This window comes from Nyctereutes procyonoides, unplaced genomic scaffold, assembly GCF_905146905.1.
Source record: "Nyctereutes procyonoides isolate TBG_1078 unplaced genomic scaffold, NYPRO_anot_genome, whole genome shotgun sequence".
Classification (NCBI taxonomy): Eukaryota; Metazoa; Chordata; class Mammalia; order Carnivora; family Canidae; genus Nyctereutes; species Nyctereutes procyonoides.
The window spans coordinates 64255961-64271616 of record NW_026575126.1 but is presented as its reverse complement, the minus strand read 5'-3'; the positions used below and the strand labels follow the sequence as shown (position 1 = coordinate 64271616).

Here is a 15656-nt window from a genome sequence, read left to right as displayed (position 1 = left end):
CAATCTATCTGATGCCATTCATTCATTCATTCATTCATTCATTCATTCTTCGTTTATTCATTCATTCATTCCTCGTTTATTCACTCATTCAGAACTATGTCCCAACCATACAATACTAAGTATTTTGCAGCATGAAGGTTAAAAGGGGGGTAAAAAAAGGACACAGTTCTTGGTATCATGGGGAAAGAGACATTCATCAAATTATCACGAAATTAAATGTAAAGCTATATGTGTGCAAAGTTACCATGAAGGACAAGGAAAGCCTACAAGTCCTCATCCAGTCTCTGCAGGAGTCAGGGAAAACTTCCCTGTGGAAATGACATCTGTGCTAACATTTGAAGGAGGAAAGTTAGGTGAGGGTAAAGAAGAAGTGTAAATCCCCCTAGCAGAAGGGAGCAAGGCACTCAATCACACATCAAAGGAAAAGAAGGGATAGTGCAGGGAGGTAAAATCCAGACCACAGAGTCCATGTTAAGGATTTTGGTCTTTATCCTAACAGCAATGGGAAGGCACTCAAGAACAAGGAAGTGGGGTAGCGTGGTATTATTTTTATGTTTCAGAAATCCCAGTGGCAATGAGTGGCAAACAGACAGTAAGAGGACCAGAAAGGATGAGACCAAATCCACTAGAAAACCACTGCAGTTTTCCAAGAAAGAGATGGTGTTAGTTTGGGTTAGAGTGGCAGCAGCGGAAAAAGAGGACAGGATAGGTGGGAAAGACATCTGGGAAGAAAAACCATAAAATCTAGGGATAATGTGGATAAGGCATCAAGGATGACTACTAAGTTATGTAGTGCTTGACCAAGTAGAAGAGGTTGGCCTAGTACATGTTGAGTTTGCAGTACCCTAGAAATACCCAGGTGAAAATATTGAGTTGATGGTTGGATAGAGAATATGAGAGCTCAGACAAATTTCTGAGTCATCAATATATATACACGAAGAGGACAATCCAAACCACACTCATCTAAAAGCTTAATACTGACTGGGAACAGTAGTAGGACTAGCTTTGGGGAACTCCAAGACCAAATGGCTAGTATATAATGATACTCAGCCCCCCCAAAATATGGAGAGTTGGAAAGCAGGAAGAAAACCAAGATAAAAGGCTTATTATAACTATTTCAAAAGGACTCAGAGACTATTAGTGAAAAATGCTACTGGGAATTCAAGCAAGATGTGTACTGAAGAACATTCTTTCAGCCCGGTTTCCCTGAGGCCACTGATCATCTTAACCAGAGCAATTTTGGTAGAATGATGGAAGTAGAAATCAAGTTAGAAAAATATGAGCTGAGACAGCAAATACATACAACTCTTTCCCAATGTTTGTTGTACGTGGGAAGAGAGAGACAGAAGTCAATAGCTAGGCAGACATAGAGTTGGAGGAGGGCATGGTTCTTTTTTAATACAGAAGAGTCTTGAGGATGTTCGAATGCTTGTAAAACTGTTTTAAAAGGAACAATTTGAATTTTAGGAAAGGAAAAAGATAAAAAATAAATTGATACTGCACATTTCTTAGGAGGATAGAACAGGATGGAATTCCAAATTCCAGCGGAGATAACGGACCCTAAATATTTAACAAAAGGAGGAAATGTTGAAGATGTATGTAGCTTAGTCATTTCTGGAAGTAAGATTTTGAGGGGGTTTTTAATCTGATGGCTTCTGTTTCTCTGTCAAATATAAAGTGAGCCAACAATTGAGAAGATGGGATAGAAGAAGGATAGAGAAAACTTTGAGGCAAAAAAGAAACCTCATAGGGTGCCTGGGTGGCTCAGTGGGTTAAATGTCTACCTTCAGCTCAAGTCATGGTCCCAGGATCCTAGGATCAAGCCCTGCTCAGCAAACAGCCTGCTTCTCCCTCTCCTTCTGCCTGCCACTCCCCTGCTTGTGCACACGCTGTCTCTTCTTTTCTATCAAATAAATAAATAAAATAATGTAAAATAAAATTAAAGTAAATTAAAATTGAAATAAAATAAACCTCAGAATAATTCAGTGATGACCTAAGTCAAACAACTGCTAAGTGCCAGGAGGATTCTAATCCACATCTTAAAACTTGAATTCAACCCTCATGCTACTCCATAGCAGCTGGTACTCTGTTCTCTCTGGCCCTTTAGGGTTTTTTTTTTCTTCTTCAAGTTATTTTCCCCAACTCGGACTCTTGCACACATTCTGGCTAGTGAAAACACAAGACTTCTCAGGGAGATGTGGATGGTGGCTGAAACTTCACATGCTTATTATACTACTCAGGGTGATGGTTTTAAATAACAGAGTTCAACTTTAGATATACCTAGTAGGCAAGGAATTCATTGGAATAAGACCATGATGCTCAAAGAATTGTCACAATGACTGGAAAACAGTACTCTAAAACTGGACAAGAATAATAATAATAAAAAAAAAAAAGCTAGAGAGAAGCCAAGAGCCAAGATTCATCAATAGGAAGTCTACTTTAGGCAACCTCTCGGTCACAGAGTTTGAACATTTCTTTTCTTTTTTTTTTAATATTTTATTTATTTATTCATGAGAGACACACAGAAAAAGGCAGAGACACAGGCAGAGGGAGAAGCAAGCTCCATGCAGGGAGCCCAATGTGGGACTCAATCCCGGGCCTCCAGGATCACACCCCGGGCTGACAGCAGTGCTAAACCTCTAAGCCACCAGGGCTGCCCAAGTTTGAACATTTCTTAACTAGTTTGCTCTCCAAATTCATTTGTACAACACACGAACCATCATACATGACAGTTAAACTGAACACTTTACAAGCCATCAAAATTATTAACATCTGCACAATCCAATTAAATCCTATGTATGTATATAATATCCTATGAAATTTCCACTTAAGATATGTTTCAAATCAGCTGTGATTTGTTCTTGAATGTTTATGTATTATTTATAATGTAAAAGGAGATATTTCCCTATCAAAAATAAAAAGGCTGCTCTTCAGTTGAGAATCCAGTATAAGATTTCTTAGTTTAAAAATGCCAGAGGTACCTGAGTGGCTCAGTCAGTTAAGCATCCAACTCCTGATTTCAGCTCAGGCCATGATCTCAGGGTCGTGAGACTGAGCTCCAAGTTGGGCTCTGCACTGGGCATGGAGCCTGCTTGAGAACCATTCCTGCCCCTCTGCCTCTCCCTCACCTCTCTCTGAATGAATGATAAAAATGCCACATGACAGGGAACAAAGCAATGAGAAAATGCAGATAACCAGAACTGGTTTCTATAAGTAAGGTAAATAATTTTAAGATTCATTCATTCTTGAGGTACCTGGATGGCTCAGTGGTTGAGCGTCTGCCTTTGGCTCAGGTCGTGATCCTAGGGTCCTGAGATCGAGTCCTGCATCGGGCTACTTGCAGGGAGCCTGCTTCTCCCTCTTCCTATATATGTCTCTGCCTCTCCCTCTGTCTCTCATGAATAAATAAAATAATAATTTTAAAAAAGATTTTATTTATTTATTCATGAGAGACACAGAGAGAGAGAGAGAGAGAGAGAGAGAGAAAGAGAGAGAGAGAGAGAGAGGGGCAGAGACACAGGCAGAGGGAGAAGCAGGCTCCATGCAGGGAGCCTGACGTGGGACTCGATCCTTGGACTCCAGGATCACGCCCCGGGCCGAAGGCAGGCGCTAAACTGTTGAGCCACTCAGGGATCCCAATATAAATAAAATCTTTAAAAGAAAATTCAGGGATCCCTGGGTGGCGCAGTGGTTTGGCGCCTGCCTTTGGCCCAGGGCGTGATCCTGGAGACCCGGGATCGAATCCCACGTCGGGCTCCCGGTGCATGGAGCCTGCTTCTCCCTCTGCCTGTGTCTCTGCCTCTCTCTCTGCGTGACTATCATAAACAAATAAAAATTTATTAAAAAATAAATAAATAAAAATAAAAATAAAATTCATTCCTTCTCCAATTTATAATAATTCCACTATTTGGGCCCTTAAATTACTTCTTTTAACTGATTGATTCACAATGACTAAATGAAGCTACTTAACATCACAAACATAGTTGACCCTTGAACAACACCGGTTTGAACTACAGGGTTCACTTAAATCCGGTTTTTTTTTTCCAATAAATACAATACAGTACTGTAAGTGCATTTTCCCTTCTTTATGATTTTTTTAAAGATTTTATTTATTCATGAGAGGCACAGAGAGAGAGGCAGAGACACAGACAGAGGGAGAAGCAGGCTTCCATGCAAGGAACCTGAGGTGGGACTGGATCCCAGGTCTCCAGGATCACACCCTGGCCTGAAGGCGGCACTAAACTGCTGAGCCACCCATGCTGCCCTTTTTATGATTTTAATAGTGCTTTCTTTTGTTTAGCTTACTTTAGTATAAGAATACAATATATAATACATATAACATACAAAATAGGTGTTAACCAATTGTTCCTGTTATTGATAAGACTTCCAGTCAACAGTAAGCTATAGTAAGTATAGTTATATGCATATTTTTGATTGTTCAAGGGTTGGTGCCCCTAACCAAGAGTTCAAGAGTCAGCTGTATTCCTAATTATTTTCAAATTGGCACATTAGGCTAAATAATATAATCTATAAAATAAAGATAGACATAAGAGAGGGGGAATGGCAAGATTCAAATCACTAAATTTGGAAACCGAGTGAATGAGATTTTGTATACATCAAGTGATATGACCTAGTAACATATTATAAACTACCAGACCTCCTGCTCTTCTCTAAAAGCACATTTTCAAATTCCTTCCAAAGACTGAAAAAAATCATTTATAAAATCTGAACTGTCATCAAATAACAACAAATCTACAGAAGCAATTTCCATTTTTCAATGACATAAACACCTATGGTAAAGATATTTACTGATTCAGATTCTAAAGCAGAGTTTCTGAAATTTAATAATTCAGTAACTAAGCCTTCTCAGATAAAGTAATTCAATTCACCAATTCCATCTTTTCCAGACTATTCTTATGTAAGGCATAACTTAATCATACCAAAATATAATACAGCAAGCAGGTTACAGTATGTGACCCACATGCACTACAGTTATTATCCCCATTTACCATTTGGCTGATGGAAATTTAGAAAGCATTTTCCAATTATACAGATAAATGCCATTATGCCTAAACACTCCAGGAAGCAATAGTTTGTGGAAAAAGGAATGCCATTTACCATCCTAAAATATCACCAGATCTTAAAACATAGAAAGAAAGAAAGAAAGAAAGAAAGAAAGAAAGAAAGAAAGAAAGAAAGAAAGAAAGAAAGTCAAAATAAACACTTATCCCAAAATTACTTAATTTTAAAATGCTGGGCAAAAAGCAAAAATACTCAAAATTAAAATCACTTTCTTTGCTATCTAGAAACAGGCAAATTTCCAAAAACTAACATATTATTTATTGAGAAACCTCAATAAATGTGACTGACACCTTCTTCTACCTACACAATATTTCTCTCTCCTCTTCTGCTAAAAGAACCCCAATCGGATCAAATAGCAGTAGAGAGGGAGAAGAGGCCCTTACCCAGGCCAAGGATAGGAGTTACAACTGGTTTAAACAAGGTGGTCACTATGGTGACCTCACTGTCATTGATTAGTGACAGGTCCAGACGGTCTGTGGGACTGAGTTCTGGCCAATAGCAGTTCTCAGTTCTGGAAGCAGTGATCTGTGGGGTGGGGGCTTGGGAAAGCACCTGCTTTCTTAGTTTTAGAACAGAGAAAAAAATAAATACATTCTGCAGTCATCTCCCTTCATCTCTTGGCCCTTCTTCCTACTTCCTGCCTGGAATAGGCAAGTGTTGCCTCAACTATGAGGTAGCAAGCATAGGGACAAACATCAACATAGTGAGGAAGGAGAAGCAGAAAGACATTAAGAGCCTGAGTTCTTGATGGCACTGGGGAGCAGCTACATCCAGCCCTATCCTGAATATCTGTCAACTTTAGATAAAGTTTAAAACAAAGCAGGGGATCCCTGGGTGGCTCAGTGGTTTGGCACCTGCCTTTGGCCTGGGGCGTGATCCTGGAGTCTCAGGATCCAGTCCCACATCAGGCTCCAGCATGGAGCCTGCTTCTCTCTCTGCCTGTGTCTCTGCCCCTCTCTATCTATCATGAATAAATAAATAAAATCTTTAAAAAAATAAAAATAAAAATAAATAAAACAAAGCAAAACACAGGGAGGATTAATGAGTTTCAAACCATTTGGAACCACATTTCAAAGTGATAAAGTATATAAAAACTTCAAAACTCAAAGTATACCTTATGCAAAAAGGGGTGTAAGAATCTACTACAAATATAATACCAAATTCCTACTAAGTAGCCAAGATACTCCAAGGAATAAATAGACAAAAGCCTTTGCACTTTGGTCTTTAAAAATGCAAAATTTTAAATAGAATATACTAAAGTCATGCATTAAAAGATACAGAACTGTAATGATGTCAACTGTCCTCAAGCTGACCTTTAGATTTAATGCAATCCCATTCAAAATCTTAGCAGAGTACTTTTACGTGTTGGTGTGTGTCTGTGATTTGACTTTGATTTTACAAAGTTACAAGGAAATACAAAAAAGGTCAATAATAAGACAGTGTTGAAGAAGAACAAATTTAGAGACTTTCACTACCAAACATAAAAGGCTATTTATAAAACTAGAGTCATTAAAATAGTGTGGTAATCTAAAAGGCAACCTACTGAATGGGAGAAAATATTCACAAATGACATATTGGATAAAGGGCTAGTATCCAAATCTATAAAACTTATCAAACTCAACACCCAAAAAAACCAATAATCCAGTCAAGAAATGAGAAGACACGAACACACATTTTTCCACAACAGACATACAAATGGCTTATAGACACATGAAAAATGTTCAACATGACTCAGCATCAGGGAAAAATGCACATCAAAACCACAATGAGATACCACCTCATACTGGTCATAATGGCTAAATTAACAAGTCAGAAAACAACAGATGTTGGCAAAGATGCACAGAAAGGGGAATCCTCTTACACTGTTGGTGGGAACGCAAATTGGTGCAGCCACTCTGGAGAACAGTATGGCAGTTCCTCAAAAAGTTAAAAATAGAACTACCCTACAACCCAGCGATTGCACTACTAGGCATTTATCTAAAGGATACAAAAATAATGATTTGAAGGGGCAGATGCACCCCAATATTTATATAGCAGCAACATCCATAATAACAAAATTATATAAAGAGCATAAATGTCCCTCATAGATGAATGGATAAAGGTCCCTCCCTCCCTCCCTCCCTCCCTCTCTCATACACACATACACACACACACACACACACACACACACACACACACAGAGGAATATTACTCAGCCATCAAAAAGAATGAAATCTTGCCACTTGCAAAGACATGGATGGAACTAGAGGGTATTATGCTAAGTAAGTCAGAGAAAGACAAATACCATATGATTTTACTCATATGTGGAATTTAAGAAAGAAAACAGATGAACATAGGGGAAGGGGAAAAAAATAAGATAAAAACAGAGATGGAAGCAAACCATAAGTGACTCTTAACTACATGTCACAAACTGAGGGTTACTGGAGGGGAGATAGGTGGATGGGGTACCTGGAAGATGGGCACTAATAAGGGCACATGATGTAATGAGCACTGAGTGTTATATGCAACTGATGAATCACTGAATTTTACCACTGAAACTAATAATAGACTATATGCTAACTAAATTGAATTTTAAAACATAGTGTAGTAATGGCACAAGAGATAAAAGATAACAATAATCTCTACTTTATTAAACAAATAGAGTCCTACATAAACAAAGTCTCTTAATTTATGACAAATGTGACAATGTAATGCCTAAGAGAAAGGATGATCATATTAATCATGATGTTGTGCCCAGACACATATATGTAAAAAATAAATCTTTTTTTTTTTTAAAGTAGGCTCCATGCCCAGCATGGAACCCAGTGTAGGGCTTGAACTCCTGACACTGAGAACGAGACCTGGGCTGAGATCAAGAGTCCTGAGCTTAACCAACTGAGACATTCAGGTGCCCCTGGAAAAAATAAATCTTAACCTCTACCTCACATTTATATATGTAAAAGCCAATTCCAGATAGACTATATACCTGTTAGATTATTCTGTTTCTTTCCAGGACTCTGACCATAAAGATGCTTTATAAAAACATATATATGTATATGTAAATATATACATATATATTTATTATGAGGGAAAGAAGTGGGGAGAAAATAATATCATAGAAATAATACTATACTAGCAGACAAAACACCAGGGAAGTGGTAAGATCCAGTGAAGGAATCTCTCTGTGTACAAAACAAAAAGTAAGAGAGCTCTACAATAGAAGAGGAAAGACAATTAGAAGATAAATCCAGGAAACATACTCCCCAACAGTAGTTCACTTATTCACTCATTTAACAAATATTCATTGCACAGAGTGCCTACTTTGTAAAGACAGTGTCCTAGGCACTCAGGATGAAACAATATACAAAAGAGACAAAAATCCCATAAAGCAAGAAGGGAAACACAAGGGGAAAGACAATGAGATTTTCCCGGGGCAAAGATCCAGTCCAGTGCCACAATGCCACATCAAGGCCTACTAATGCAAAGTTTTAAAACATCAAAGAGAACTATCTAAAATAGTCATATTTTTATACATCAAATACAAGAATTTAAAAACAAATACAAGAATTAGAATACATTTTATTTCACAGGAGAATCACTGGGGCTGTACGGCAACAGGCAAGACTGAAATTTCTGAAGGAAAATGATTTTCAGCCAAGAATTTCATACCTAGACAAGTGTGCGAGTAAAATAAAGGCATTTTCAAAGATCTGAAGTGCATAACAGCTTCCTTCTCACAGATGCATTCTCAGGAAACTCCCAGAGGGTATGCACCAACAAATAAGGATTGAAATAAGCAACAGAGAGACAGCAAAGGAGGCTGGCAAGGGAAGGAGGCAGAATGGTGGTGATGTGCATCCCATGATAGGAGCTCTAGAGAAGGCCCATGGAGCAACCAGCTCAGATTAAAACCCAGATCACAGAGGAACATCTCCAAGGGAAAGAAAAGAAGAAATGATTTTAAAAAGAAAAAAATGGGAAATGATAAGTCAACTGGTATGTTTGGCCATATTAAAGCTCAACTTCATGCACTTTAGTGATAAGCTAATAACAGGTACAAAGTAAACCAAGCAGAACAGAAACTTGTGAAGAAAAGAAATTTCCTCATGGGATACAGTATGCACCAGCTAGAAACAATGAACAGTCATAAAACATAAGCACCATGTTCTGATTCAACCAAAAGTTATAAAATTGGGAGGATGAATGGAGGGAAGAGGAAATGTAAATGGTCCATATGGGAAGAGATTGAGAAAGGGCACAGGAATCAATTAAGAGAGTTATATCCTCATCATGCAATACTTTTGAAAGGCAGAAAGAAGAAGTGAATTGGTCAGGGATGCCAAGACTGGAGGCATAACAAAATGGTAGGTGTTTTATGAACCTCGACTTAAAAGAAGAAAGCAAACCATGCCTGGTGTTTCTCCTCTTCTAAACTAGCAAAGGAGGCAGCTAGGTAAGCACATTTCTCCCCTTGATTAACAGGAATCCCAGCAATGACACCATGTAAGCACAGCACTGTCAGAAAAGGGGTTAAGAACCTCACTGATAATAAGTGGCTGGAAACAGCATTCCTCTTCCCTGCCAGGTCTGAGTGCCCCTTCTTCCACTCAGTCTTCAAGCAGCCCAGAACAGAAAAGCACCTTCTGCACTTTTAGGAGGCAGCAACAGGAATCAGTGAAAGGCCCAGAGGCACCAGATTCAAAAAAAAAAAAAAAAAAGGCATTTCAGCACAACAAAGGCTCTAAAAATTAAGGTGTCATTGGAACCACCAACAAAAGTAGACCACAACCCAAGTGCTGAACCTAAACATGGTAACTATCAGTTAAAATAAAAGGTATAAGAAGGAACTAACACTTGACAGCCAAAATATCCAAGATAAAATTAAAAATCATAAATCATACCCAAAACCAGGAAAATCACAAACTAAATGAGAAAATATTATCAACCAATGCCAACACTCTAACACACGTTAGAATTTTCTGATAAAAATTCTATTTATTTTTAATTTTTTTTAATATGGTTGATACGAAATTACATTAGTTTCAGGTGTACAACTTGAATAGTGATTCAACTTTTCCATACATTCTGCTGTGCTCCCTACAAGCATTGCTATACAACACTATTAAAATACACTGACTATATTCCCTATGTTGTGCCTTTTATTACCATGACTTACTCATTCCATACTGGAAGCATATACCGTCCACTCCTCTTCACCTATTTTATTCATTCTCCCATCCGTCTTCCTCCTGGCACCCACCACTTTGTTTTCCATATTTATAGGTCTAATTCTTGCTTTTTGTTTATTTATTAGATTCCACATACAAGTAAAATTGTATGACATTCTCAGTCTATGTCACTTAGCATAATATCCTGTAGGTCCATCCATGTTGTCACAAACAAGAACTCATCCTTTTTGTGGCCAAGTAATATTCCATCGTGTGTGTGTGTGTGTATGTGCAGCATATCTTCCTTTATGCCTTTGTCTATTGCTAGACACTTGGGTTACTCCCATATCTTGGCTTTTTTAAGTAATGCTGCAATAATCATAGGATGCATTTATCTTTCTGAATTAGTCTTTTCATTTGGTGGTGGGGTAAACATACTATAGTGGGATTATTGGATCATATGGTGCTTCAATTTTTCATTTTTTGAGGAACCTCCATACTGTTTTCCACAGTGCCTGACAAGAATTCAAGAGTAGCCATCATAAAGACACATCACCAAGCAATTACAAATTCTCTTGAAAAAAAGGAAAAGATAATCTCCAAAAAAAAAATAGAAGTCATAAAAAAGAAACCAAATAAAAGTTATAGAATTGAAAAATACAGTAAGAGAAATTAAAGAAGAAACTTCCTGGAACCATTCAACTGGGAAAATATAGATAAGAGGATTGAAGACTGAACCACAGAACTTACTGATCAGAACTACACAGAGAAAATACATAGCCTCTGGACTTCCAGCACAGTAACAAAAGTTCCAAAATTTGTATCATTGGAGTCCCAGAGAGAAGAAGCTAGTGGGCTGAAAGAATATTTTGAGGAAATAGTATTTCCCAAATTCAGCAATAGACATAAATCTACAGATTCAAGAAAATTAATAAATCCTAAACATAATAAACCCCAAAAAAATCCACACCAAAGCAAATTAATGAAAATTAAAGAAAAAAAAAAACCCTGAAATCAGTGCGAGATTAACATCTTACTTATAGAGGAATAACAATTCAAATGACAGATTTCTCAAGCAAAAACTGTGGAGGCCAGAAGGAAGTGACATATTCTTCAAGTGCTGAAAGAACAGAACTGTCAACCATAACTTCTATATCAATAAAATCTTCCTTGAAGAATGAAGAGGGAATAAAAACATTCTGAGACAAAGAAAAACTAAAAGAATTTATGACTAGCAAACTTCCCTTAAAGAATGTCAATCCTTCCCCCACTTACTGATCTATTAGTTTAGCATGATTTCTCTCAAAATCAAAGTACAAATATACACACTGTAGACATAGACAAGATTTCTCAAAAATTCCTATGTAAAGGTAAAAAACCTAGAATAGTTATAATAATTTTGACAGAGAAGAACAAAGTGAAAAGAATCACTCTGCCCAATATTAGGGCCTACAGTCTATATTAATCAGGATTATGTGGTACTGGCAGACAGATATACAGATGGATGGAACAGAACAGAGAACCATGAAAAACGCACATACAAATATGCTCGACTTTGTTTTTCAAACATGTTAAAACAATTCAATGAAGTGATAGCCTTTTCAACACATGGAGCTGGAGCACTTGGATATACATGGGCGGACGGGGTGGGAGAGGGGAGGACCTCAACCTAAATCTCCAATCTTATGCAAGAATTATCTCAAAGTAGATCACAGATTTAAACATAAAGCTTAAAACTCTGAAAAAAAAAGTTTTTTTCATTGGAGAAAATCTTCAGGAACTAATTAATGGTAGGCAACAAGTTTTTAGACTTGACTCTTAGAAGCACAAACCATAAAAGAAAAATTGATAAACTGGACTTCATCAGAATTGAAAACCTTGGCTTTCTGAAGATCTTGTTAGGAGGATGAAAAAATCCCCAGACTTTGAGAATATGTTTTCAAACTACATATCCAACAAAGAACAAGTGTCTAAATATATAGAGAACTCTCAAAACAACAACAAAAAAATCCAACTATACAATAGGCAAACAATACGAACAGACATCAAAAGATGTTCAAATCAACAGCCATTAGGGCAATGTTAAACTACAACAAGCTATCATTATATACATACCAGAACGTCTAAACTCGAAAATGATGATAATACCCAATACTGGCAAGCATGCAGAGAAACTGTATCATTCATATACACTGTTGGTAGAATATTAAAATTATATAGCCACTCTGAAAAATAGTTTGACATTTTCTTATAAAACTGAACATGCGGGGATCCCTGGGTGGCGCAGCGGTTTGGCGCCTGTCTTTGGCCCAGGGCGCGATCCTGGAGACCCGGGATCGACTCCCACATCGGGCTCCCGGTGCATGGAGCCTGCTTCTCCCTCTGCCTATGTCTCTGCCTCTCTCTCTCTTTCTCTCTCTGTGACTATCATAAATAAATAAAAATTTTAAAAAAAACTGAACATGCAATTATTCTACAACCCAGCAACTGCACAGCTGGACATTTATCCCAGAGAAACCTACACATAATGTTCACAGCAGCTCTACTGGCCATTGTCAAAAACTATTGACTGGAAATAAACTATTGGAAATAAACCAGATGTCCCTCGATAGGCAAACAGTTGCACAAACTGGTTGCACAAACTGTGGTAGATGGAGATCGTGGAATCCTCTTCAGCAGTAAGAAGGAATGGAACTACTGATAAATAGAACAAGTTACATGATGACCAAAGAAATTATGCTGAGTGAAAAAGCAAATCCTAAAAAGTTACATACTATGACATTTTTGAAATGACAAATTAGAGGAATGGAAAACAAACTTGTCATTGCCACAGATTAGGGACTGGGGTGGGGAGGGGGTGGCTATGAAAACACCACAGGAGGGATCCTTATAGGAACAGAGCTATTTTGGATCTTGACTGTGGAAATACGAACCTACATCTGTAATAACACTTCATGGAATTTAATGCACATGCATACACATACACACGAGTACAAGTAAATCTGGGGAGACCTGAAAAAATTTAAATGCTTTTATTAACAAAAATTAAAGTTCATTTTTAAAGGGATAACTTCAAAGAAAAACATGTAATATTGAAATGAATGATAAAGATGAAACTCCAGAAACTGAGTTAGTTTTTGTGATCTGACTATATCGATTTTGTCTTGGAACTTGATTTCCTTTTCTCTATATTGTATTTATGTATTATGTATTATGTGGCACTGCATAGAGCCTCAAAAATGTTGTAGAATAAGACATGTATAAATAAACTGCCAACCAATCAATCTTGTGTCCAGGTTTATGTAAGAAAGACAAAAACAGTTGTTATTTACCATGAATAGTAAATAAATTATAATGAAAAACTTAGCATTTTAATGAAGACGACAAAGTTCTCCATATTAAAAAAAAAACAACACATAACCTATACTTTCTAAAATTTCCCTACTTTTCTCCTCTCCCACCATACAGCCATGCTTTGTAACAAAATGGAGTAATGAACAAGATTACTTTATAGACCTAGACTAACCCAGGTCAATAGTTAATCCAAACAAACCTGAATTACAGTTCCAGGAGAACTAAAGAACACTACTGTCTCTCAGTCCAATAAAAAATGCTGCCCAAGTGTCAACTTGAGATGCTAGGTGTCATCTCACACTGGCTGCATGTCAAAGAGTGCAAACAGGTAGCCCCTCCTTCTACCCGAACATATGTCCAGTGTAGTAAGGTGAGCACCTGCATCAGAATAACCCAGGTGCTTGTCAAAAATGCACATTCCTCCATCCGAAGCCACCAGATCAGTTTCCTGTGGCTGCCATAACAAAATACAAACTGGGTGCTTAAGACAACAGAAATTTACTCTTTTAGGTTTCTGGAGGCCAGAATTCTGAAGCCAAGGTGATGGCAAGGCTGCCCCACTATGGGGGCTCTAAGAAAAAGTTTGTTCCTTGCCTCTTCCAGCTTCTGTCGCTTGCCAGCATTCCTTTACATGTGGCCACATCACTCCAGTCTCTGCCTTCATGGTCATAATGCTTCCTCCTCTTCAGTCTGTCTTCTCTGTGTGTCTCTAATGACATTTGTAGTGACATTCAGAGCCCACCCAGATAATCCAAGATAATTTCCTCATCTGCAGATCCTGGATTTAATCACATCTGCAAAGATTCCTTTCCAAATATGGGAATATTCACAAATCTGGGGATGTGATGCTGAATATTCGGGAGTGGGAGGGGGTCACTTTTCAGCCTACCACAGTTACCCAATCAGGACCTCTGGTTGTAGGGACCACAGCCAAAGTCAAGTTTCAGAGCACTTGTCATAAGCACTGGGAAAGGCGTCTGCTGCAGTATCAAGGCATTTGCCCTACTCAGGCACCGGTATAGGGATGTCATATTAGGGACATGGGGGTCTAAGTTCTGCTATGGTTCCAGACATCCATGGCAGGATGAGGACAGTGGGACTGTGGCTGCAGGGTCAGTTCTATCATGGTGTCAGAATGGAGGTAAGGCAGCAATGCTAGCATTAAAAATTACAAAAAAAAAAAAAAAAGGTGGTCACATGTGATTTTCTGATGGTTGATTAAGGTGGAAGGTTAACTGACATCATTAGGGACTTCCCAATGGAATATGCTCTGAAGTGGGGGGGGGGGGAATCAGAAAACAAAAAGGGGGGGAGGGCTATCTCAGCAGCAAGAAGGATCTGATTATTAAAAAATCTTATAAGACTTTTAGAAAGAATAAACAATGAGGTTACTAATAGGGTGGAGGTGGAAGGAAGAGAAATTCCCAAAGTCACATAACTACGTATATCTCTTTGAATTCTAAATGTCACCATATACAGGACATCACTGTAGGAAATTTTTCTTATAATATAACATAGCACACTGGAAAAAGCTTTTCATTTTTTTAAATGTTTGCAAGACTGTATTATATTAGTCATGAAGCAAGTAAACACAAAATTAAGAGTTTTCTTAATGTAACATGTTAGTAGTAAAGGTTTTTAGTTAATGTACTTTCAAAATAACTTTCTTGCCTTTTATTTTCCATACAGCAACCACAAGATTAACTTTATTCCAAAGATGCTTACAGGCAAGAATATCCCGAGGATTCAAAATGAATAAATCCATGCTATTAGTGTGTAGGTACATCACTTCAAACCTGTCAATTTCCAGTATCAATCACCTGCTTCTAGAAAGCAAAAGAAAGAAACCAGACCCTTAGTAAAAGCAACATATGGCCAGCATCTAAGAATCTCAGATATCTGTATCATCCCAGAATCCTTAAAAAAAAAAGTACTCTCATTCTGAAAAGTTTAGATGAAATGCTACCATTCTGAAAAAAAAAAAAAAGGGTGACGTGGCAAGGGCCTCAAAAATGTTGAACAGAGAAGACACAAAAATGCCCATAACAAAAAAAAATGCCCATAACTTGATTA

General features: G+C 37.7%; 1 protein-coding gene across 1 annotated transcript in view; it reads right to left on the bottom strand.

Moving 5' to 3' along the window:
• The window catches only part of SDK1 (sidekick cell adhesion molecule 1), a gene marked incomplete at its 5' end in the record, with an annotated part of 892328 nt that overhangs the window by 681348 nt on the left and 195324 nt on the right, over window positions 1-15656 (bottom strand). The gene's annotated exons all lie outside the window — the stretch shown is intronic.